This window comes from Oncorhynchus masou, chromosome 18 (genome assembly GCF_036934945.1).
Source record: "Oncorhynchus masou masou isolate Uvic2021 chromosome 18, UVic_Omas_1.1, whole genome shotgun sequence".
Taxonomy (NCBI): Eukaryota; Metazoa; Chordata; class Actinopteri; order Salmoniformes; family Salmonidae; genus Oncorhynchus; species Oncorhynchus masou.
This window is the reverse complement of record NC_088229.1, coordinates 11902773-11929568: the sequence shown is the minus strand read 5'-3', so window position 1 is coordinate 11929568 and position 26796 is coordinate 11902773. Positions and strand designations below refer to the sequence as shown.

The following is a 26796-nucleotide window of genomic DNA, read 5'->3' as shown; positions in this document are numbered from 1 at the left end:
AGTAAATACTATACATCAAAATCCTTATATTACGCAAGCCAGATGGCACGATTTTCTTTTTTTATGTACAGCCAGGGCATATTCCAACAACACTCAGACATCACAAATGCAGTATTGGTGTTTAGTTAGTGCACCAGATCAGAGGCAGTAGGGATGACAACACACTGTTCTGCCTGAGTATTCAAAACGTAACAAGTACGTTTGGGTGTCAGGGAAAATGTTGGGATTAAAAAGTACAGATTTTCTTTAGGAATGTACATTTTACATTGACATTTAGTAATTTAGCAGATACTTTTATCCAGAGCGACTTGCAGTTTCGTGCAGTCATTTTAAGATAGCTATGTGTGACAACCACATATCACAGGCATAGTTAGTACACTTTTCTTCATTAATGCAGCTGTCAGCAAAATCAGAGCGAGAAGGGGAAGTCAAGTGTTGGTTCAGGGGATTCAAGGGGAATTATTTAAGATACTCTTTGAAGAGGCAGGGTTTCAGGTGCTTTCGGAGGATGGGCAGGGACTTTGCTGTTCTAGCTTCAGGGGGAGCTCTGTCTGCACCTATTAGAGTGCCAGGACAGAGAAGAGCTTTGATAGGGCTCCTGTATGGGTGGAAGGACAGCTCCTGCTCAAAATGTTGTAATTTTCATTTGAGTCACTTAGCAGACACTCTTATCCAGAGTGCCAGTAGTGAGTGCATACATGTTCATACTTATCCCCCTTGGGAATCTAACCTACAATCCAAAGTTGCAAGCACCATTCTCTACCAACTGAGCCACACAGGACCAATGTAGCAAAGTAAAAGTTAAAACATATATAAATAGTAAAGTACAGATATCCAGTAGAACCTCAAAGTAATTTTACTTAGTTACTTTACACCTTTGTTAGAGATAATGGGAATATGTTTTTTACCTCAAGTTTTTATGTATTTGATCATATCAAAACAAATTCATGTTTCCATGCATTGGGAGAATGCTTTTCTCACCAAATTGTGTTGGTGTTTAGAAGCGAACATGGACCGATTTGATGCTTTCGCAATAGTAATATAGTTTGCAGCCATGTAAAAGTCTCAATGGGTGCCTTATATTTTATGGTGAGATTGATTTCCCACAATATTTTCGGTATATTTTCATGAAACGTGAATTTGGGGTAATTAATTACTAACGTGTGTTTTTCTTCTTCATTGTTATCAGCTATTATATAAAACCATTTCCAAATGATGTCTGTTTCCCAAAATATTTTGTGAAAAACATTACTTTGTTCTTATTTCTATTCATACTGGAAGTATAGTTTTATTTAATTTGTAAATGGGGCCATATACTAAATGTTTGATACGCTTTTTTATTGACTCTTGAATTTTTTTTATTTGCATTAAAATCACTGTTTGTCTAAGCTTTTAGATAAACTTATTCAAAAGGTTCAGTGAAAAAATATCTGGTTTGTCTTTTGAGTTGCTCGAGGTTTAGAGTTTATCTCGCGACATTTTGTTGTTTCAGCAGAGGGAAACGGGCGCGCAGGGTAGATGACATTGTGAAATCCCGGGAGCCTAAACGCAAATGGAGTAGCTAGAGACGCTTTCTCAACAAACTATTTCCGCCTTAAAACGTGCAGAATTTCAAGAATTTTGCACCTCGCTCAGAACAAACTAGTTAGCTAGAGGCAACAGCTTTTTCTTAAACTAGTTAGCGAACTTACTTTAGTTGCTGCCACCTTTGACCAAGAAAAAGGAGAAGTCACAACTTGCACTTTGAGGGTTGTTCTGCAGGAATGTCGCAGAAAGAAAGACCTACGTTTTATCGGCAGGAGGTGACCAAGACGATTTGGGAGGTACCAGAACGCTACCAGACCCTGTCTCCAGTCGGTTCCGGGGCCTATGGATCAGTTTGGTAAATCACGTTTTTTTGTGTGTCCTATTATGTCTACGTAGAGCTAACTAATGTAGCCATTAATTTCTATAAGGCCTGTATAGATAGACGCTAAAGTTAGTTTTCCCGGCTGGTGTATTCAGAATAGACCGATGCCCGGCCGTAAAGGCCCTCCGGATTCGCCAAAGGTGCCAGCGACAGTGAACGAGCTGAACCAGTCTGTCCTCGCACAGTCGAATAACATTAACTCAACATTTAGAGAGAAAATTTGCCATGTGAAATGCTGCAAGTTCCCTATCTACAAAGTTGTCTAGAGTACGCGCACGATTTAAATGTAGCCAGGTACTTGTATAGCTTTATCCGAATAGCAACATTACATTTAAACGTATTAAACCTATGGAAATATTATGCAAATTGATAGCCACAAAGAGAGTTGTAAAGTACTCCGTGTGGTCGTATCGGTAATTGGTTTCGTGTACTTTCTGTTATGTTATTTAATACTTTATCCAGCGGGTTGGGCCACGGATGCATTTTCAACCCAAAGTTGGCAGCTCTTTAGTGGAACTTGCCGCAACTGAAGTAGCTAATTACATCTGTTGTTAAACCTCCTCAGAGTGATGTTATGATGACTCATAGGCCCAGAATAGGACTAATTATTCTAACCGGGATACATAGCTCACTGGTTTACTGTCTGGACTTGCTCCATAGATGTTGAAGAAAGGGGATAGGGTCTGTCAGTCTTTACGTGTTCCTTAGTTGAGGAAACAAGATATGGTGTGTGTTTCTGTATGAAGGACATTGACTGCAAATTATTAACCTCTTGCCCTTTTTTTTCTCCCACTTTTGACATCAATGTTTCCCGTTCGAATCCACTTTTAGTGAAGTACTTGCCTGGTCCCACATCTGCTAGTGCTTTTGCCAACTCCATTGTCATGTTAGCCTAGTTTGTTTTGCTCAAATACAGGCTCCTGTAATACTTCTGCTGCTAGGCAACAACAGGACATGGTAATCCTTCAAGTATCATATATTCAGAGGTTTCCTTAACCTTTAGTTAATGAAAATGGGCCTAGTAGTACCATGTATTACCCGGGTAGTACCCTGTATTACCCGGGTAGTACCCTGTATTACCCGGGTAGTACCCTTTATTACCCGGGTAGTACCCTTTATTACCCGGGTAGTACCCTGTATTACCCGGGTAGTACCCTTTATTACCCGGGTAGTACCCTGTATTACCCGAGTAGTACCCTGTATTACCCTAATACCGACTATGTTATTAGTATCATCTGCTGGGTTGGTGTCTGAGTAAACATATAGTTGTTGTTGTTCTCCCCAGAGCAGGAAGTGACTGCTGTGCTGCTACTAGGCAGTGGGCTGATTTTTTTTTTTGATGGCGGGATTACTTTTGGGTTAAAAAGGGAACTGGATATCAGACCAAGGGACATTTTATAGTACATAAAACATTTGCTTTATATTCAGAAGGATTACCTCCATAATGTGTGCGCCACAGCTCACATACATACAACTTTATCTAAATGTTTGTTTGGTGTGGCCCGGGGGACTCCTGACCTCCTTGGTCTTGCAATTATTTCATCACAAACAATTATTCACCTCTGCTCCGTGAGGGTGTACAACAGTTTTGGCTATCTTGCCAACTCCCTGTGGAATTGTCAATGACCGCAATAGATTTGACAAGAGAGACCAAACGGTTCAAGCCTGGCAGCTGACTGCTCATGACTGTGGTTAGGAGAGATTCAAAGAGAGAGGAAGTGAGTGGGAGACTTCCCTCCCGGTCTGTCAGTCAGCCAGGGTGAATCTCAAAGGTATTATCCTCGATTCCTCAGGTCCTCCGTCTCCTTGCCATCTTCAATACGTCAGGAATAGAGGAGAGCATTGTTTCAACTTTTTTAATGTCACATACACAAGTACAGTGAAATTACTTTCTTGCCAACTCAAAACCCAACAATGCAATAATCAATAACAATGTATTACTAGATAAAAGCACACGAGAAATATGAAGTGCATGATGAAGTAAGTAAGCATACTATGTACAGGAAATATTCAAAAGGTCAGTTCCAATACCATATTTACATGTGCAGGGATACTAGTGTGATAGATAGATATGCATAGGGGTAAGGTAACTAGGCAACAGGATAGAAGGTAAACAGAGTAGCAGCAGCTTGCATGTGAGTGGGTGTGCGGGTGTGTCGAGTCAGTATAAATGTATGTGCATATTATGTGTGAGTGAGCAAATGATGGAGCGGGTGTGTGTGTTGGAGTGACGTGAGTGTGTAGGGTGAGCACTGTGCATAGTGAAAGGTAAATAAATATACAAGGTTAACTTAGATATTTGATTAGCTATTTATCAGTCCTATTGCTTGGGGATAGAAGTTGTTCAAGAGCCTGTTGGTGTCAGATATTATGCATCGGTACCATTTCCCGTGCTGCAGCAGAGAAAATATTCTATGGCTTGGGTGGTTGGGGTCTTTGCTGATTTTCCGGCCCTTCTTTTCACGCCGCCTGATAGAGGTCCCAGTGATGTACTGGGCTGTCGGCACAACTCTCTGTAGCGCTTTACTATCGAGGGCGGTGCTATTGCCATAACAAGCAATGATGCAGCCAGTCATTGGTTGAGAAGATCCCAGATGAGATCCAAGGTGTTTGTCTCCTCCAATGCTTTCCTCACTTCCCTCTAACGCAACAACACATCTGCCACGCTGATCCTCAACACTGGGGCCCCTCAGGGGTGCATGCTTATTCCCCTTCTGTATTCCTTGTTCACCCACGACTGCGTGGCCAAGCACGACTCCAACACCATTAAGTTTGCTGACGACACAACGGTGGTAGGCCTGATCACTGACAACGATGAGACAGCCTATATGGAGGTGGTCAGAGACCTGGCAGTTTGGTGCCAGGACAACAACCTCACTCAACGTGAGCAAGACAAAGGAACTGATCGTTGACTATAGGAAAAAGAGGGCTGTCAGGCCCCCGTTTAACATCGTATTGAAGTGGAGCGGGTTGAGAGTTTCAAGGTCCATGGTGTCCACATCACCAATGAACTATCATGGTCCAAACACAAAAAACAGTTGTGAAGAGATTTGGCATGGTTCCTCACAGTTCTACAGCTGCACCATTGAGAGCATCCTGGCCGGTTGCATCACCGCCTGGTATGGTAACTGCTTGGCATCTGACTGCTTGGCATCTGACGTCGGAAGTTTACATACACCTCAGCCAAATACATTTAAACTATTTTTTTTCTTCACAATTCCTGACATTTAATTATAGTAAAAATTCCCTGTCTTAGGTCTGTTAGGATCACCACTTTATTTTAAGAATATGAAATGTCAGAATAATAGTAGAGAATTATTAATTTCAGCTTTTATTTCTTTCATCACATTCCCAGTGGGTCAGAAGTTTACTTTCACTCAATTAGTATTTGGTAGCATTGTCTTTACATTGTTTAATTTGGGTAAAATGTTTTGGGTAGCCTTCCACGAGCTTCCCACAATAAGTTGGGTGAATTTTGGCCCATTCCTCCTGACAGAGCTGGTGTAACTGAGTCAGGTTTGTAGGCCTCCTTGCTGACACATGCTTTTTCTGTTCTGCCCACAAATTTTCTATAGGGTTGATGTCAGGGCTTTGTGATGGCCACTCCAATACCTTGATTATTTTATAACGTTTTGCATTGTTGCCAAAACAATTTTGGTTTCATCTGAAGTTCTTCCACATGTTTGGTGTGTCTCCCAGGTTGGAAGAAACAACACTTTTTATGGATATCTTTAAGAAATGGCTTTCTTCTTAACTCTTCCATAAAGGCCAGATTTGTGCAATTAGACTGATTGTTGTCCTATGGACAGAGTCTCCCACCTCAGCTGTTCTCTGCAGTTCATCCAGAGTGATCATGGGCCTCTTGGCTGCATCTCTGATCAGTCTTCTCCTTGATGAGCTGAAAGTTTAGAGGGACGGCCAGGTCTGAAAGATTTGCAGTGCTCTGATACTCCTTCCATTTCAATATTATCGCTTCACATGCCCTTGGGATGTTTAAAGCTTGGGAAATCTTTTTGTATCCAAATCCAGCTTTAAACTGCTTCACAAGAGTATCTCGGACCTGCTTGGTGTGTTCCTTGTTCTTCATGATGCTCTCTGCGCTTTGGAACTCTGAGACTATCACAGTGCAGGTGCATTTATACGGAGACATTACACCAGGTGGATTGTATTTATCATCATTAGTCATTTAGGTCAACATTGGATCATTCAGAGATCCTCACTGAACTTCTGGAGAGAGTTTGCTGCACTGAAAGTAAAGGGGCTGAATAATTTTGCACGCCCAATTTTTCAGTTTTGATTTGTTAAAAAGTTTGAAATATCCAATAAATGTCGTTCCACTTCATGATTGTGTCCCACTTGTTGTTGATTCTTCACAAAAAATACAGTTTTATATCTTTATGTTTGAAGCCTGAAATGTGGCAAAAGGTCGCAAAGTTCAAGGGGGCCGAATACTTTCGCAAGGCACTGTATTTGTGAGTTAAGTTAACTCTTGGTTTATCCAGCTGTTTTCCTTCATATTTTCCTGTCAGACAATGCCTATTTACAGTGGATCATTCTCTCGGGTCAATGCCTATTTACAAAGTGGATCATTCTCTCGGGCCATTTGCCATTTACAGTGGATCATTTGTTTACGGGCCAATGCCTATTGACAGTGGATCGTTCTCTGAAAAATGCCTATTGACAGTGGATCATTCTTTAAGTGCCTATTGACAGTGGATCATTCTCTCAGCCAATGCCTATTGAAGTGGATCATTCTCTCGGGCCAATGCCTATTGACAGTGGATCATTCTCTCACCCTGCCTATTGATAGTGGATCATTCTCTCGGGCCACTGCCTATTGATAGTGGATCATTCTCTCGGGCCAATTAACAGTGGATCATTCCCCCAATGCCTATTGACAGTGGATCATTCTCTCGGCCAATGACTAATCGTAACTTTTTGTCATAACGCTGATTTCTATTAGATCCGTACTTTGAACTAACCTATCAGTACTTGTTTGGAAGAAGAATGGGTGCAGCTCTTTAGATAATGTTGACTAATATCCAACTCTTATTTAAATAAATTTCTTTTTCTCCTCCAGCTCGTTATTTTCAGAAGACTGCTATGAAGATGCTTAAGAAGCTCTCCCGGCCTTTCCAGTCCTTTATCCATGCCAAGAGAACCTACAGAGAGCTATTCGGCTGCTCAAGCACATGAAGCATGAGAATGTGAGTTTTGTCTCAAAAGCTTCACAAAGCTGTTTGCTGCATTAATCATTATGTGACTGCTTGAATCATTATGTGACTGCTTGAATCATTATGTAACTGCATTAATCATTATGTAACTGCTTGAATCATTATGTAACTGCTTGGATCATTATGTAACTGCTTGAATCATTATGTAACTGCTTGAATATTATCTCTAAGATGATGTTGGCTTAAGTCTTCTATTGCCTGTCTGTCTCGCTGTCTGTTCTGTCTCACTCGCTCTGCTTGTCCGTCTCGCTCGCTCTCTTGTCTGTCTCGCCGCCTCCTGTCCGTCTCTCTGTCTTGCTTCGTTTCTTATCCGTCTCTCTGTCTCGCTTTTTATGTCTTCTTCTTATCCGTGGGACGTGTCTCTTATGAAGCTCTGGCTTATCCGCAGCTCTCTCTTATCCGGATATCTCTTATCCGTCTCGCTTTGCTTAAGTAATCAAAAACTAACCGTTGCTCTCTCTTATCCGTCTCTCTGTCTTGCTCGCTTCTTATCCGTCTCTCTATCTCGCTGTCTCTTATCCGTCTCTCTGTCTCGCTCTTCTTATCCGTCTCGATTCAAGCTTATCCGTCTCGACTCTCTTATCCGATCTCGCTCTCTCTTTATCAGTCTCGCACTCTCTTATCCGTCTCTCTGTCTTGCTCCTCTCTTATCAAAATCTCTGTCTCGCTCAGTGAGGTTATCCGGAGAGCAGTCTGCTAGTCTTTATCCGTCTCGCTCTCTCTTATCCGTCTCGCTCTCTCTTATCCGTCTGCTCTTTTATCCGTTCGCTCTTCTTAACAGTCTCGAGCTCTCTTTCTCGCTTTCTTATCCAGTTCGCTCTCTTTATCCGTCTCGCTTGAGATTATCCGTCTTGTTTCTTATCCGTCTAGCTCAGGTCTTATCCGTCTCTCTGTCTTGCTGCTCCTTTCCATCCTGTATTTGCTGCTCCTCTTATCCGTCTCTTGGATCATTCTCTTATCCGTCTGAAGAAAAATCTCTCGCTCTCTCTAATCCGTCTCGCTTTGCTAACCGTCTCATCTGTCTGAATTCCTGCCCGTCTCGTCGCTCTCTTTGAGCTCCATCCTCTTGTCCGTCAATTTTCCATCGCTGTTTGTCCGTCTGCTGCTCTCTCTTATCAATTTCCGCTCTCCTGACCCGTCTCGCTCTCCACCATGTTCCACAGTCCGTCTCGTGTGTCCGTGGCTTGTGCTCCTGTCCGTCTCGCTTTTTATCCGATCTCTCTGTCTCACTGCTCTCCTGTCCGTTGCCGCTCTTCTTATCCGTCCGCAGCTGGTCAATAATCTGTCCAGAGCACCACCTTCCTCTCTCTTGTCTGTCTCTCACTTGCTCGCTCTCTGTTATCCGTCTCTTTCTCGATCGCTCTTGTCCGTGGCTCATTCTTCTTGCCGCTCGCTCGCTCTTGTCCAGTCTCGCTGCTCTTGTCCGACTGAAAGTTTGTCCGTCTCGGACAGAGCTCTTGTCCCTCGTCGCTCTAGATCCGTCTGCAGCTCATGTCCGTCTCGCTGGCTCTTCTCTTGTCCGTCTCGCTCGTCCGATCATCTCTCGCTCTTGTCTGTCTCTCTTGGATCCGTCTCTCTGTCTGCTCGCTTTGTCCGATCGCTCGTCTTGTCCGTCTCAATCTGTCAGTCTCGGCTCTGTCCGTTCTCTCGCTTCTCTTGTCCGTCTCTCTGACCTCGCCTATCTGCTCTCTCTTGTCTGTTCTCTGTCTTGCTCGCTCTTGTTATCCGTCTCTCTGTCTCGCTCGCTCAAACTGCCGTGCATTTAAGTGTCCGTCTCGGGCCTCTTGTCCGTGGATCGCTCTTATCCGTCATGCTCATCTTGTCCGTCTCGCTCGCTCTTGTCCGTCTCGCTCGCTCTGTCCGACTATCACTCTTGTCAGTCTCGCTGCTTTGTCCGTCTCGCTCGCTCTTGTCCGTTCGCACGCTCTTGTCCGTCTCGGCTCTTGTCTGTCTTGCTCGCTCTTGTCCGTCTCGCTTTCTTGTCCGTCTCTCTGTCTTGCTCGCTCTCTGTTATCCGTCTCACTGCTTCCTGTCCGTCTTCGCTCTCCTGTCCGTCTCGCCGCTCTCTCTTGTCCGTTTGCTCGCTCTTGTCCATCTAGCTCGCTCAAAGCTTTGTCCGTCTCACTTCTCTCTTGTCCGTCTCTTTATCAGTCTCGCTCGCTTCTCTTATCAGTCTCTCTGTTCGCTGAAATTATCAGTCTCTCTGTTGCAAGTTCTTAAGTCTCTCTGTTTGCTCGCTCTCTTATCTGTCTCGCTGCTGATCAGTCTCGCTCGCTCTCTTATCAGTCTCTCTGTCTCGCTGCTTTCTTATCATCTCGCTTTTCTCTGTCAGTCTCGCTCGCTCTCTTTATCAGTCTCATTCTCTCGGGCTCTCATCAGTCCTGTCTGACAGTGGATCATTCTCTGTCTCGGGCCAATGCTCTATTGATCAGTCTCGATCATTCTCTCGGTCCGCTCCTATCTTATCAGTCTCGGATCTTATCTCTCTCTGTCTCGCTCGCTCTCTTATCAGTCTCGCTCGCTCTCTTATCAGTCTCGCTTGACGCTCTCTTATCAGTCTCTATTGACAGTATCTTATCAGTCTCTCTGTCAATGCCTATCTTATCAGTGGATCTTTCTCTCGGTCCAATGCCTCTTATCAGTCTCGGATCATCTCTATCAGTCTCAATGCTCTCTTATCAGTCTCTCTGTCTCGCTCGCTCTCTTATCAGCTCTCTGTCTCGCTCGCTCTCTTATCAGTGGATCATCAGTCTCTCTGGCCAATGCTATTTATCAGTCTCATTCTCTTCAGTCTCTGTCCTATTGATCAGTCTCGGATCATCAGTCTCTCTGTCTCAATGCCTATTGATCAGTGGATCATTCTCTCGGCTCGCTGCTATCTTATCAGTGGATCTTATCAGTCTCGCTCGCTCCATCAGTCTATTGTCTCGTGGATCTCTTCTCTCGCCACTGCCTCTTATCAGTCTCATTCTCTCGCTCTCTTATCATTCTCTCTGTCTCAATGCCTATTTACAGTGGATCATTCTCGCTCGGGCCTTATCAGTTTGTGTCTCGCTTTTTCTATCAGTCCGTCTCGCTGCTAACCTTATCAGTCTCTCTGTTTTCTCTTATCAGTCTCTGTCTCAGCTCTCTTATCCGATCTCGTTCTCTTATCCGTCTCTTGTCTAATCCGTTCGCTCTAAATCCGTCTCTCTGTCTTTCTCCTCCAGCTCGCTCGTCTCTCTTATCCGAAGACGGGTTGAAGACGCTGTCTCAGAAGCTCTCCCGGTCCGTCTCCAGTCTCTCTTATCCGTCTCGCTCTCCTACCGTCTCGCTGCTCAAGTCCGTCTGAAGCTCTGAGTCTGCCGTTTTCCGTCTCGCTTCACAAAGCTGTCCGTTCGCTCTCTGTTATCCGTATGTCTGCTCTGACTCGCTCTCCTGTCCGTCTCGCTTGAATCTCTTATCCGTCTCGCTCGCTCTTGTCTGTCTCGCTGCTCTTATCCTGTCTCGATCTGTTGGTCTCGCTCTTCTATTGTCTCTGTCTGTCTCGCTCTGTCCGTCTCTGTCTCGCTCGCTCTCCTGTCCGTCTCGCTCGCTCTCTCTTATCCGTCTCGCTCGCTCTTGCCTGTCTCGCTCGCTCTCTGTCCGTCTCGCTCGCTCTCCTGTCTCTGTCTTGCTCGCTCTCTGTTATCCGTCTCTCTGTCTCACTCGCTCTCCTGTCCGTCTCGCTCGCTCTCCTGTCCGTCTCGCTCGCTCTTGTCCGTCTCGCTCGCTCTTGTCCGTCTCGCTCGCTCTTGTCCGTCTCGCTCGCTCTTGTCCGTCTCGCTCGCTCTTGTCCGTCTCTCTGTCTCGTCTCTCGCTTATCCGTCCGTCTGTCTCGCTCTCTCTTATCCGTCTCTGTCTTGTCTGTCTCGCTCTCTTGTCTGTCTCGCTCTCTCTTGTCCGCTCGCTCTCTCTTATCCGTCTCGCTGTCTCGTCCGTTTCGCTCTCTCTTGTCCGTCTCTCTGTCTCGCTCTCTCTCCTGTCCGTCTCGCTCTCTCTCCTGTCCGTCTCGCTCTCTCTCCTGTCCGTCTCGCTCTCTCTTATCCATCTCGCTCGCTCTCGCTCTTGTCCGTCTCGCTCTCTCTTATCCGTCTCGCTCTCTCTTGTCCGTCTCGCTCTCTCTTGTCCGTCTCGCTCTCTCTTATCTTGTCCGTCTCGCTCGCTCTCTCTTATCCGTCTCTCTGTCTCGCTCGCTCTCTGTCTGTCTCGCTCGCTCTCTCTTATCCGTCTCTCTGTCTGTCTCTTATCCGTCTCGCTCGCTCTCTCTTTCCGTCTCTGTCTCGCTCGCTCTCTTATCCGTCTCGTCTCGCTCGCTCTCTTATCAGTCTCGTCTCGCTCGCTCTCTTATCCGTCTCGCTCGCTCTCTTATCAGTCTCTGTCTCGCTCGCTCTCTTATCAGTCCGCTCGCTCTCTTATCAGTCTCGCTCTCTCCTGTCAGTCTCGCTGTCTCCTATCCGTCTCGCTCGCTCTCTTATCAGTCTCTCTGTCTCGCTCTCCTGTCCGTCTCGCTCTCTCTTATCAGTCCTCTGTCTCGCTCGCTCACTTATCCGTCTCGCTCGCTCTCTCATCAGTCTCTCTGTCTCGCTCGCTCTCTTATCAGTCTCTCTGTCTCGCTCGCTCTCTTATCAGTCCGTCTCGCTCGCTCTTTATCAGTCCGTCTCGCTCGCTCTCTTATCAGTCTCGCTCTCTCTTATCAGTCTCTCTGTCTCGCTCGCTCTCCTGTCCGTCTCTCTGTCTTCCGTCTCGCTCTCTTCCGTCTCGCTCTCTCTTATCCGCTCGCTCTCTCTTATCCGTCTCTCTCTCTTATCCGTCTCGCTCTCTCTTATCCGTCTCGCTCGCTCTTATCCGTCTCGCTCTCTCTTATCCGTCTCGCTCTCTCTTATCCGTCTCGCTCTCTCTTATCCGTCTCTCTGTCTTGCTCGCTCTTGTCCGCTCTCTGTCTCGCTCGCTCTCTCTTCCGTCTCGCCTCTTGTCTGTCTCGCTCGCTCTTGTCCGCTCTCTCCGTCTCGCTCGCTCTTGTCTGTCTCTCTGTCTTGCTCGCTCTCTGTTATCCGTCTCTCTGTCTCTCGCTCTTGTCCGTCTCTGCTCTCTCTTATCCGCTCGCTCGCTCTTGTCCGTCTCGTCCGCTCGCTCTCTTGTCCGTCTCTCTGTCTTGCTCGCTCTCTGTTATCCGTCTCTCTGTCTCGCTCGCTCTCCTCTCTCGCCGCCTCTCTCTGTCTCTCGCTCGCTCTTGTCTGTCCGCTCTCTGTCCGTCGCTCGCTCTCTGTCCGCCTCGTCTCTCTTGTCCGTCTCGCTCTCTCTTGTCCGTCTCGCTCGCTCTTGTCCGTCTCGCTCGCTCTTGTCCGTCTCGCTCTCTCTTGTCCGTCTCGCTCTCTCTTGTCCGTCGCTCGCTCGCTCTTGTCCGTCTCGCTCTCTTGTCCGTCTCGCTCTCTCTTGTCCGTCTCGCTCTCTCTTGTCCGTCTCGCTCGCTCTTGTCCGTCTCTCTGTCTCGCTCGCTCTTGTCCGTCTCTCTGTCTCGCTCGCTCTTGTCCGTCTCTCTGTCTCGCTCGCTCTCTTGTCCGTCTCGCTCTTCTCTCTGTCCGTCTCGCTCGCTCTCTCTTGTCCGTCTCTGCTCGCTCTCGCTCTTGTCCGTCTCTTGTCTCGTCTCGCTCGCTCTTGTCCGTCTCGCTCGCTCGCTCTTGTCCGTCTCTTCGTTCCTCTGTCCGTCTCGCTCGCTCTCTTGTCCGCCGCTCTGCTCTTGTCCGCTCGCTCTCTTATCTCTTGTCCGTCTCGCTCGCTCTCTCTTGTCCGTCTCGCTCGCTCGCTCGCTCTTGTCCGTCTCGCTCGCTCTCTCTTGTCCGTCTCTCTGTCTCGCTCGCTCTTGTCCGTCTCGCTCTCTCTTGTCCGTCTCTCTGTCTCGCTCGCTCTCCTGTCTGTCTCGCTCGCTCTCTCTTTTCCGTCTCTCTGTCTCGCTCGCTCTCTTATCAGTCTCGCTCGCTCTCTCTCTTTTCCGTCTCTTGTCTCGCTCGCTCTCTTATCTCTCTCTGTCCGCTCGCTCTCTTATCAGTCTCGCTCTCTTATCCGTCTCGCTCGCTCTCTTATCAGTCTCGCTCTCTCTCTTATCAGTCTCTCTGTCTCGCTCGCTCTTTATCAGTCTCTCTCGTCTCGCTCTCTCTTATCAGTCTCGCTCGCTATCTTATCAGTCTCTGTCTCGCTCGCTCTCTTATCAGTCTCTCTGTCTCGCTCGCTCTCTTATCAGTCTCTCTGTCTCGCTCGCTCACTTATCAGTCTCGCTCGCTCTCTTATCAGTCTCGCTCGCTCTCTCATCAGTCTCTGTCTCGCTCGCTCTCTTATCAGTCTCGCTCGCTCTCTTATCAGTCTCTCTGTCTCGCTCGCTCTCTTATCAGTCTCGCTCGCTCTCTTATCAGTCTCGCTCGCTCTCTTATCAGTCTCGCTCGCTCTCTTATCAGTCTCTGTCTCGCTCGCTCTCTTATCAGTCTCGCTCGCTCTCTTATCCGTCTCTTTGTCTCGCTCGCTCTCTCTTATCCGTCTCTGTCTCGCTCGCTCTCATCCGTCTCACTCTCTCTTGTCCGTCTCGCTATCTCTTATCCGTCTCTCTGTCTCACTTTCGTATCCGTCTCTCTGTCTCACTCTCTCTTATCCGTCTCTTTGTCTCGCTCTCTCTCTCGTCCGTCTCGCTCTCTCTCTTGTCCGCCTCGCGCTCTCTCTCTTGTCCGCCTCGCTCTCTCTCTCTTGTCCGTCTCGCTCTCTCTCGTCGGTCTCGCTCTCTCTTGTCCGTCTTGCTCTCTCTTATCCGTCTCTCTGTCTCGCTTTCTTATCCGTCTCTCTGTCTCACTCGCTCTCCTGTCCGTCTCGCTCGCTCGCTCTCCTGTCCGTCTCTCTGTCTCGCTCGCTCTCCTGTCCGTCTCGCTCGCGCTCTCTCCTGTCCGTCTCGCTCTCTCTTGTCCGTCTCGCTCTCTCCTCTCTTAAAAGCAGCAGAACTATGTTGGCTACATGAATCATATTACTGAATACAACTGTACTGCTTACTGAGATATCAACCTTATGAAGATGTTGGTTGAAATATTCTATTGTTCTAGTTCCAATGCTCTCCGATGCTCCTCTCTGCTGAAACCAACTTCTTGTGGAGTCATGAAGTCATTGGGAGAGCTGATACAGTCCTCGTTCCTTGTTGTGTTATTAACTTGACCATTGGCCTTTCTGTATTTCAGGTGATCGGGCTTCTAGATGTTTTCACACCTGCTACTAGTCTGGAGGAGTTCAATGATGTGTGAGTTGAGTTAACTCTTAGGTTTATCGTTAGCTGCTTTCTTTAAGTACTGAATATCTCTTTATTACCCCTTCATATTTTCCTGTCAGACAATCAATGCCTATTGACAGTGGATTGTTCTCTCAGCCAATGCCTATTGACAGTGGATTGTTCTCTCAGCCAATGCCTATTGACAGTGGATTGTTCTCTCAGCCAATGCCTATTGACAGTGGATTGTTCTCTCAGCCAATGCCTATTGACAGTGGATCGTTCTCTCAGCCAATGCCTATTGACAGTGGATCGTTCTCTCAGCCAATGCCTATTGACAGTGGATCGTTCTCTCAGCCAATGCCTATTGACAGTGGATGAATACCTCACTTCCGACCAATAGCCTACACAGTGTCTTTATTTTCCCAGCAGCAGAGATCAAACAAATCCTGCTCTGCCTGGGATGCTCCTGGGGTACCTGTCACTATCATCAGTAGTACCACCTGTTAACAATGTTCCCTCTCAGCCAATGCCTGTTGAGTGGACCCGTACTCTACACAGACTGCACTGTCACCCCGTGGATCGTCTACACAACTGCACTACTGGATCGTTCTCTACACAGACTGCCTACTCACCCCGTTGACTCTGGATCGTTCTACTCAGCCAATGCCTGTTGACAGTGGATCGCACTCTCAGCCAATGCCTGTACACAGACTGGATACTCTCTCAGCCAATGCCTGCACTACTCAGATCGTACTCTACACAGACTGCACTACTCACCCCGTACTCTCACAGACTGCACTATTGACAGTGGATGTACTCTACACAGACTGCACTACTCACCCTTTACTTTTCCCAGCAGCAGACTCACTACAAATCCCGTTCTCTGCCTGGGACAGACTGCACTACCTGCCTATCATCAGTAGTACCACCTGTTAACGTTCCCTCTAGACTGCACTACTCACCCGTACTCTACACAGACTGCACTACTCACCCCGTACTCTACACAGACTGCACTACTCACCCCCGTACTCTACACAGACTGCACTACTCACCCCGTACTCTACGCAGACTGCACTACTCAGCCCGTACTCTACACAGACTGCACTACTCGGCCCGTGCTCTACACAGACTGCACTACTCAGCCCGTGCTCTACACAGACTGCACTACTCAGCCCGTGCTCTACACAGACTGCACTACTCGGCCCGTGCTCTACACAGACTGCACTACTCGGCCCGTACTCTACACAGACTGCACTACTCGGCCCGTACTCTACACAGACTGCACTATTCAGCCCGTACTCTACACAGACTGCACTACTCAGCCCGTACTCTACACAGACTGCACTATTCGGCCCGTGCTCTACACAGACTGCACTACTCGGCCCGTGCTCTACACAGACTGCACTACTCGGCCCGTGCTCTACACAGACTGCACTACTCGGCCCGTGCTCTACGCAGACTGCACTACTCGGCCCGTGCTCTACACAGACTGCACTACTCGGCCCGTGCTCTACGCAGACTGCACTACTCGGCCCGTGCTCTACGCAGACTGCACTACTCGGCCCGTGCTCTACGCAGACTGCACTACTCGGCCCGTGCTCTACGCAGACTGCACTACTCGGCCCGTGCTCTACGCAGACTGCACTACTCGGCCCGTGCTCTACGCAGACTGCACTACTCGGCCCGTGCTCGGCGCAGACCAGTGTGGCATAAACAATCAGCGCTGCAGTAGGACTATATGCAAATAGACCATTGCCATATGTTTTTATTTTAACTTAATATAAATAGGCAAGTCAGTTAAAAGAACAAATTCTCATTTACAATGACGGCCTACGGCGGACACATTGTGCTCCGCCCTATGGGACTCCCAATCACGGCCGGTTGTGATACAGCCTGCCACTCAGAAGCCCTTATATGGATCTGTGCCATTTGCTTTGAACTTGACTGTTTACGGGGCAGCAGAAAGCCTAGTGGTTAGAGTGTTGAACTAGTAACAGAAATGTTGCGAGATCGAATCCCCGACATGACAAGGTACAAATCTGTCATTCTGCCCCTGAACAGGCAGTTAACCCACTGTTCCTAGGCCGTCATTTGAAAATAAGAATTTGTTCTTAACTGACTTGCCTAGTTAAATAAAAGGGGGGGAAACCTCTATGGTCGTGAGTAGATGTGCTGGTTTTGAGATCAAAGCCATACTGCATGTAGCCACGTGTGCTTATTTTGTTCATATCCTTCTCTAGTTGGTGAGTTATTAGCCCAGTTAGAGATCATTTGTAGTCAGCAATATGGGAGTGATTGCTTCCTACAAGAGCACAAAACCTGTACGTTTCTTGACGTCTTTGAAAAGGGAGTCGGCTAGTTTTTTTAAAATTTATTTTTATATTTAACCTTTATTTAACCTGGCAAGTCAGTTAAGAACAAATTCTTATTTACAATGACGGCCTAACCCGGATGATGCTGGACCAATTGTGCGCTGTGCTATGTGACTCCCAATCACGGCCGGTTATGATACAGCCTGGAATCGAACCAGCGTCTGTAGTGACGCCTCTATCCCTGAGATGCAGTGCCTTCGACTGCTGCGTTACTCGGGAGCATGATGGTATGGGAATAATAATGCATTTGATTTTGTAAAGAGGTTTCTTCCGTCATACAACACAAACATTTTCAGTCAACTCCATGTCTTTATAAACAGGTTCATGTAGATGAACAGGTTCATGTCCAGCCCTGCGTGTTCTTCTTTCCCCCATAAGTCTCATGGAATGTAGGTCTACATTGAACACCACACATTGGCTTCTACCGTAGGCTGAATGATCATATAACACCTATGTCCATGTTGGCAGGCCATTCTTGTAGGCCTACATTTATGATAAAATAGCCACAGTAGCCTACGTGGCCGTTGTTAAAACTGAAACCTAAAGCGGGTACAGCCTCGGTGTTCACAGTAAACAGGTGCTGGAAGTTGCACAGAATCTTGTGCTCAACATACCTGAAATTTGCTCAGTGCTGACATTTATTTGAAGGAACATTGCCTGTGACTATTGTCGGTAGGACTGCCTGGCGACTATTGTCGGTTGGACTGCCTGGCGACTATTGTCGGTTGGACTGCCTGGCGACTATTGTCGGTTGGACTGCCTGGCGACTATTGTCGGTAGGACTGCCTGGCGAGGACTGCCTGGCGACTATTGTCGGTAGGAGTGCCTGGCGACTATTGTCGGTAGGACTGCCTGGTGACTATTGTCGGTAGGACTGCCTGGCGACTATTGTCTGCCTGGGACTTGGACTGCCTGGTGACTATTGTCGGTAGGACTGCCTGGCGACTATTGTCGGTAGGACTGCCTGGTGACTATTGTCGGTAGGACTGCCTGGCGACTATTGTCGGTAGGACTGCCTGGTGACTATTGTCGGTAGGACTGCCTGGCGACTATTGTCGGTAGGACTGCCTGGCGACTATTGTCGGTAGGACTGCCTGGCGACTATTGTCGGTAGGACTGCCTGGCGACTATTGTCGGTAGGACTGCCTGGCGACTATTGGCAGTTATGGCATGTTGGACTGCCTGGTTATTGACTGCCTGGCGAAGTTATGGCATGTTGATGTTGAAAGTGAGAAAGGGACATTGTTCAGCTAGTGAGTCAGTGCAGGCTGTGTCTGTTAGTGCTATTTGCCATGTTTGTCTTAACAATGACAGCAATGAAGAGCACAAACTGATCTGGGACCAGGCTAGCTCTCTGGCAGCTCCACACCCACAGGCAGATGGGCAGGGGTGAAGTATTCTCTCAGCCTCTCAGCTGTCCCCTTGTCCCAGATAGATGAACACCCTGTACCACAGAGGAATTGGGGGGGCAATAGGTCACACAGGGAGAAGAAAGGGAGGGTAGAGAAGAGAGAAGTGTCTGGAGAGAGAGGGGGGGGGGTAGTGGAGGAGCGAAAGAGAGGGAGGGTGGAGAGAGAGGGAGAGATGTGAAACGGCTGCAGTGGAAGAAGCTGCTCACACAGAATGATCAAAAGGGAATCAAGGCTATTTTCAGCTCATGCTTATAATCTGTGTTCAGCATACGCCTGCAGGACGGAGGAGCACAAACTGCTGTCCAGGAAAATGATGGGATATGTTCTGCAGAGGTGCTGTATCAGTGGTTCGCCCAAACAGATTCTAAAATATGTGACTCACAAGACTGTCCATATCACCTCCTACCTACCACCCCCTGAGAGGGAGGGAGGGAATGGATCAACACAGATGAGGGCTCAGTATTTATGTACCTTATTTATACCCCCCCTCTCTCTCTCTCTCTCTCTCTCTCACTCTGAGTGAAACCTCCATCTGCTCCTCCTGCATCTTTTGGCTCGTCTTCCTCCTTCCCTCCAGAAGTGCTTTACCACTGTTTGGGGCTGTTTTAATCCACTATGGGATTAGATTTGAATTGCAAAAAATAAGTGTGTTTATTGGACCTGTATTTTGTTTAATGCCATTCTATTCGTGGAGGGCTCGCCTTGCTGTGGCTTCTAGAGAGGAGGAGGAGGAGGAATGTGTGTCTGGGGAGCAGCCACTCAACCGGTTTCAGCTGGCAAAGAAGGGACACAGTCGGTTTACAATCAAAGGGTTATTGACAACTTGTGAGCTATATTTCATTAGCAAATATTTATTGTGAGAGCAGCCGCTTAAATGCATTTGTCCACAAGCACGTGTTGTCTCAAATACATTGTTAAGGTCGTTGGTTAGCTAGCTAGCAAATCTGAACCATATTAGCATAAACATGACAGTCAAAACAAGAGATGGTGATGAACATCAGTCAAAACAAGAGATGGTATCAAGAACAAGATAGAACGAGCTGACTAACAGCCTTTTAACACTCTGCACGCGCGTTATTATGGTGACATCGTCAACCCACCCGTCTATAGAAACACGTGAATGTATGTGTCTATGGGTAAAACAAATATATAATGAAGAATTTTGGGGAAATGATATATATTTTGGTCTATCCAAGGACGGTTTTAGAGGCGGGTGGGAAACAGATGGCACATCGTAATACTGTGGCGTTGGTGAGCATTATGGGTTCACTGGTTACATTAACCAGATAATAAACAAATTAGCCGAAATGGCGGCAGGGAGCATAGTGGCTAGAACCTTGGACTAGTAACCGGAAGGTTGCAAGATCAAATCCCTGAGCTGACAAGGTACAAATCTGTCATTCTGCCCCAGAACAAGGCAGTTAACCCACTGTTCCTAGGCGTCATTGTAAATAAGAATTTGTTCTTAACTGACTTTCTTAGTTAAATAAGGGTAAGATAACTTTTTTTTTTAACCCGAAAAGCTAAACATATGTCACACTAGTGGACTATGTAACCGTGAGAAACAGGTAGTTGTTGATGTCTTAATACCACAGAGTTTCGAAACCCAGAAGCGCAGCAACGCGATACTTCCGGGAATGCTTGCAATTCCTTTCAATAGTTTTTCCAAATCTGAATGCACAAGCTGGAATGGAGCCAATGTCTTCAGTAGCTGAACATGTTGTAATGTCTTCAGTAGGTGTACATGTTGTAATGTCTTCAGTAGGTGAACATGTTGTAATGTTTTCAGTAGCTGAACATTTTGTAATGTCTTCAGTAGGTGTACATGTTGTAGTGTCTTCAGTAGCTGAACATGTTGTAGTGTCTTCAGTAGCTGAACATGTTGTAATGTCTTCAGTAGCTGAACATGTTGTAATGTCTTCAGTAGGTGTACATGTTGTAATGTCTTCAGTAGGTGTACATGTTGTAGTGTCTTCAGTAGCTGAACATGTTGTAATGTCTTCAGTAGCTGAACATGTTGTAATGTCTTCAGTAGCTGAACATGTTGTAGTGTCTTCAGTAGGTGAACATGTTGTAATGTCTTCAGTAGGTGTACATGTTGTAGTGTTTTCAGTAGGTGTACATGTTGTAGTGTTTTCAGTAGGTGTACATGTTGTAGTGTTTTCAGTAGCAGAACATGTTGTAGTGTCTTCAGTAGCTGAACATGTTGTAGTGTCTTCAGTAGCTGAACATGTTGTAATGTCTTCAGTAGGTGAACATGTTGTAATGTCTTCAGTAGCTGAACATGTTGTAATGTCTTCAGTAGCTGAACATGTTGTAATGTCTTCAGTAGCTGAACATGTTGTAGTGTCTTCAGTAGCTGAACATGTTGTAGTGTCTTCAGTAGCTGTACATGTTGTAATGTCTTCAGTAGCTGTATGTTGTAATGTCTTCAGTTGCTGAACATGTTGTAGTGTCTTCAGTAGCTGAACATGTTGTAGTGTTTTCAGTAGCTGAACATGTTGTAATGTCTTCAGTAGGTGTACATGTTGTAGTGTCTTCAGTAGGTGTACATGTTGTAATGTCTTCAGTAGGTGTACATGTTGTAGTGTCTTCAGTAGCTGAACATGTTGTAGTGTCTTCAGTAGCTGAACATGTTGTAATGTCTTCAGTAGGTGAACATGTTGTAATGTCTTCAGTAGCTGAACATGTTGTAATGTCTTCAGTAGGTGAACATGTTGTAATGTCTTCAGTTGCTGAACATGTTGTAGTGTCTTCAGTAGCTGAACATGTTGTAGTGTTTTCAGTAGCTGAACATGTTGTAATGTCTTCAGTAGGTGTACATGTTGTAGTGTCTTCAGTAGGTGTACATGTTGTAATGTCTTCAGTAGGTGTACATGTTGTAGTGTCTTCAGTAGCTGAACATGTTGTAGTGTCTTCAGTAGCTGAACATGTTGTAATGTCTTCAGTAGCTGAACATGTTGTAAGACAGTAGGTGAACATGTTGTAATGTCTTCAGTAGCTGAACATGTTGTAATGTCTTCGTAGGTGAACATGTTGTAATGTCTTCAGTAGCTGAACATGTTGTAATGTCTTCAGTAGCTGAACATGTTGTAATGTCTTCAGTAGCTGAACATGTTGTAATGTCTTCAGTAGGTAACATGTTCTATTCCCTCTTGAAAGTGACAAACTGGCACATTTTAATTTTCGTCAGAACAACTTTATATCAAGAAGTACCTTTTATTTTGAAGGCCTCCCGTTCGGCGCAAGACGACCGTTAGACCAGATGACGTGGTTTTGCGCATGAGCTTAGTTGGCCAACGTGCCAACATCGCATACACGTGATCAGGGATTTCTATTGACAGCAATTTCTACATATCTTCGTACTAAACCATCTTTGTTAATCCAGGGGAGGTGTTTAGTTTGAGCCTATGTCTGGTTGTGATTGGCAGGTACCTGGTGACCCACCTGATGGGGGCGGACCTCAACAACATAATCAAGTGTCAGAAGCTGACAGACGACCATGTGCAGTTCCTCATATACCAGATCCTCCGGGGGTTAAAGGTGAAACACACACACATACAGACAGACAGACAGTTCCTCATATACCAGATCCTCCGGGGGTTAAAGGTGAAACACACATACAGACAGACAGACAGTTCCTCATATACCAGATCCTCCGGGGGTTAAAGGTGAAACACACACACAGACAGACAGACAGACAGTTCCTTATCTACCAGATCCTCCGGGGGTTAAAGGTGAAACACACACACATACAGACAGACAGACAGTTCCTCATATACCAGATACTCTGGAGGTTAAAGGTGAAACAACATGCTTGGAGATTTTAAACATTCTTCAACTAACTGCCATTCACAGTTGTTGACCAGTGTTGTGTACAATGTTGTGTACATTCCCAGCAGGCAAAACTGTTAAAAGGAAGTCATAATTTTGTAATTTTTGCCATCTGTGATGTACCTAAAAACTACCGACTTATGATTCATGATGTTGATTTAATGTAATGCCTTTGCTCTCCTTCACCTCTCTCTCCTCAGTATATCCACTCAGCAGATATCATTCACAGAGTAAGTCTCCTCTCCTGTTTGATTCAGCCCACAGTGAAAAATCCCTTCCCAGATGGCAACCCTGTTTCTTGTGTTAGTTTATGACTATTTGGTTCACTTCCACATGGCAGGTTCAGGCCCAGGCTCGCTTCCTTATTCAAACACTATAAACCACAGAGGAAGTGAAACCATAAACAGTGCCCGAGTCAATTATTCAGATCTGCTGTTTTGAAATAACTGATCTGATTGGTTAGAGATTGAGTTAGTCTTGCAGAAGTACTGTAGAAGTTTTGTAGGAACACTTCTACAGATTGTGTGGGTTTGGTTTGAGAGAATCTAGACCCAATTGAGAAAGCCCATTCAGATCTGGCCTCCATGTAGGTAGTCTGTAATAATATAGAAATAGTCATGTCTTGTCTCCCATCGCTCTCCAGGACCTGAAACCCAGCAACCTGGCTGTGAATGAGGACTGTGAGCTGAAGGTAAGGCGTTTATTATTGGCCCACTCATTCAAACTTTGTTCATCCTGAACAGTCTGGACAAGAATATCAGACCGTCTGCCTGAGGGGGAAACCAAGCACACCCCTATGAAACGGTGCTATTAAATGTTCACTGCAAGGAGAGAACAGGGTGTGACTTTACTGACTTTTCACTATCTGACTATCTTTGAAGTACCACATGGTTTGGTTCTGTCTGTCCTCCTCAGATTCTTGACTTTGGGCTGGCGCGGCACACAGACGATGAGATGACTGGTTACGTTGCCACTCGCTGGTACAGGGCCCCAGAGATCATGCTAAACTGGATGCATTACAACATGACAGGTACAGTAGCTAGAGATCTGATGTATTACATCATGACAGAGACAGTAGCTAGAGATCTGATGTATTACATCATGACAGGTACAGTAGCTAGAGATCTGATGTATTACATCATGACAGGTACAGTAGCTAGAGATCTGATGTATTACATCATGACAGAGACAGTAGCTAGAGATCTGATGTGTTACATCATGACAGGTACAGTAGCTAGAGATCTGATGTGTTACATCATGACAGGTACAGTAGCTAGAGATCTGATGTATTACATCATGACAGGTACAGTAGCTAGAGATCTGATGTATTACATCATGACAGGTACAGTAGCTAGAGATCTGATGTATTACATCATGACAGAGACAGTAGCTAGAGATCTGATGTGTTACATCATGACAGGTACAGTAGCTAGAGATCTGATGTGTTACATCATGACATGTATTACATCATGAGACAGTAGCTAGAGATCTGATGTGTTACATCATGACAGGTACAGTAGCTAGAGCTCTGATGTATTACATCATGACAGGTACAGTAGCTAGAGATCTGATGTATTACATCATGACAGGTACAGTAGCTAGAGATCTGATGTGTTGCATCATGACAGGTACAGTAGCTAGAGATCTGATGTGTTACATCATGACAGGTACAGTAGCTAGAGATCTGATGTGTTACATCATGACAGGTACAGTAGCTAGAGATCTGATGTGTTACATCATGACAGGTACAGTAGCTAGAGATCTGATGTGTTACATCATGACAGGTACAGTAGCTAGAGATCTGATGTGCTACATCATGACAGAGACAGTAGCTAGAGCTCTGAGTGGTTTAGACAGCCTGCATCTGCTCACTGTAGACATGTATACGAGCTGTACATTTAGGCTACACATTGTTGATGTACTTGTGATGTTGGGCCGACGTTCTTGCCAGCTGGATGTCATAATGGCAGGACACTGAATGGACATGCTGAACATAATGTTTTCCACCCTATATGTAACAGTAGATGTGTTATTCCCCTATATGTAACAGATGTGTTATTCCCCTATATGTAACAGGAGATGTGTTATTCCCCTATATGTATAGATGTGTTATTCCCCAGGAGATGTGTTATTCCCCTATATGTAACAGTAGATGTGTTATTCCCCTATATGTAACAGGAGATGTGTTATTCCCCTATATGTAATAGGATAGATGTGTTATTCCCCTATATGTAACAGTATAGATGTGTTATTCCCCTATATGTAACAGTATAGATGTGTTATTCCCCTATATGTAACAGTAGATGTGTTATTCCCCTATATGTAACAGTAGATGTGTTATTCCCCTATATGTAACAGTATAGATGTGTTATTCCCCTATGTAACAGGAGATGTAACAGTAACAGATGTCTTATTCCTCTATATGTAACAGTAGATGTGTTATTCCCCTATATGTAACAGGAGATGTGTTATTCCCCTATATGTAACAGTATAGATGTGTTATTCCCCTATATGTAACAGTAGATGTGTTATTCCCCTATATGTAACAGTATAGATGTGTTATTCCCCTATATGTAACAGTATAGATGTGTTATTCCCCTATATGTAACAGTATAGATGTGTTATTCCCCTATATGTAACAGTAGATGTCTTATTCCTCTATATGTAACAGTAGATGTGTTATTCCCCTATATGTAACAGGAGATGTGTTATTCCCCTATATGTAACAGTAGATGTGTTATTCCCCTATATGTAACAGTATAGATGTGTTATTCCCCTATATGTAACAGTATAGATGTGTTATTCCCCTATATGTAACAGTATAGATGTGTTATTCCCCTATATGTAACAGTATAGATGTGTTATTCCCCTATATGTAACAGTATAGATGTGTTATTCCCCTATATGTAACAGTATAGATGTGTTATTCCCCTATATGTAACAGTATAGATGTGTTATTCCAGTATAGATGTGTTATTCCCCTATATGTAACAGTATAGATGTGTTATTCCCCTATATGTAACAGTATAGATGTGTTATTCCCCTATATGTAACAGTATAGATGTGTTATTCCCCTATATGTAACAGTATAGATGTGTTATTCCCCTATATGTAACAGTATAGATGTGTTATTCCCCTATATGTAACAGTATAGATGTGTTATTCCCCTATATGTAACAGTATAGATGTGTTATTCCCCAGTATAGATGTGTTATTCCCCTATATGTAACAGTATAGATGTGTTATTCCCCTATATGTAACAGTATAGAGATGTGTTATTCCCCTATATGTAACAGTATAGATGTGTTATTCCCCTATATGTAACAGTATAGATGTGTTATTCCCCTATATGTAACAGGAGATGTGTTATTCCTCTATATGTAACAGTAGATATTTGTTATTCCACTATATGTAACAGATGTGTTATTCCTCTATATGTAACAGTAGATATTTGTTATTCCACTATATGTAACAGGAGATGTGGTGTTCCTCTATTACGGTAGACGTGTGTTGTTCCTGTGTTTGTGTTACAGACTAATGATTTCCTCTTTGTTACAGTGGACATTTGGTCTGTGGGATGTATCATGGCTGAACTCCTCACTGGCAGAACTCTGTTTCCCGGTACTGACCGTATCCTTTCATTGCCCTAACCTCAGTTACCCTACTATTGGTCTGATATGAGTACCGAAGCTGAAATGTCCTCTACTTTGTGAGTATGCCTGGCCTACACATTAAACCACTCTGTTTCCGTGACTAACCTTCGAGTGGTTGGTGGTGAGATTCCCACACAATATGTCCTTATTGAATCACATTGGATAAGACCGGTGTTCACACAGAATCCTACTGCTGGTGATTGATTGACGTGATGGTAACAGCTTTTTGCAGGTCCAAGCCATGTGACCTAAAATAATGTGTTCTAAGCTAAAGCTCTTCTATGTTCCTAACCTGCTAGTCTGCAAAACTAACCTTTTCAACTAACCCCGCTATGGTGCCTTCTTCAACTAACCCCGCTATGGTGCCTTCTTCAACTAACCCCGCTATGGTGCCTTCTTCAACTAACCCCGCTATGGTGCCTTCTTCAACTAACACCGCTATGGTGCCTTCTTCAACTAACACCGCTATGGTGCCTTCTTCAACTAACCCCGCTGTGGTGCCTTCTTCAACTAACCCCGCTGTGGTGCCTTCTTCAACTAACCCCGCTGTGGTGCCTTCTTCAACTAACCCCGCTGTGGTGCCTTCTTCAACTAACCCCGCTGTGGTGCCTTCTTCAACTAACCCCGCTGTGGTGCCTTCTTCAACTAACCCCGCTGTGGTGCCTTCTTCAACTAACCCCGCTGTGGTGCCTTCTTCAACTAACCCTGCTGTGGTGCCTTCTTCAACTAACCCTAACCCTGTGGTGCCTTCTTCAACTAACCCCGCTGTGGTGCCTTCTTCAACTAACCCCGCTGTGGTGCCTTCGTCAACTAACCCCGCTGTGGTGCCTTCGTCAACTAACCCCGCTGTGGTGTCTTCTTCAACTAACCCCGCTGTGGTGCCTTCTTCAACTAACCCCGCTATGGTGCCTTCGTCAACTAACCCTGCTGTGGTGCCTTCTTCAACTAACCCCGCTGTGGTGCCTTCGTCAACTAACCCCGCTGTGGTGCCTTCTTCAACTAACCCTGCTGTGGTGCCTTCTTCAACTAACCCCGCTGTGGTGCCTCGATGCCTCTTCAACTAACCCCGCTATGTTGCTATCTATGTTTGTTCTCTTGCAATCCGCTCTGTTGTCTCTCCC

The 26796-nt window shown here is 45.7% G+C and overlaps 1 pseudogene; it reads left to right on the top strand.

Moving 5' to 3' along the window:
- Nucleotides 1-1499: 1499 nt before the first annotated feature.
- LOC135503967 (mitogen-activated protein kinase 14A-like) overlaps nucleotides 1500-26796 on the top strand; it is a 33564-nt pseudogene continuing 8267 nt past the window's right edge.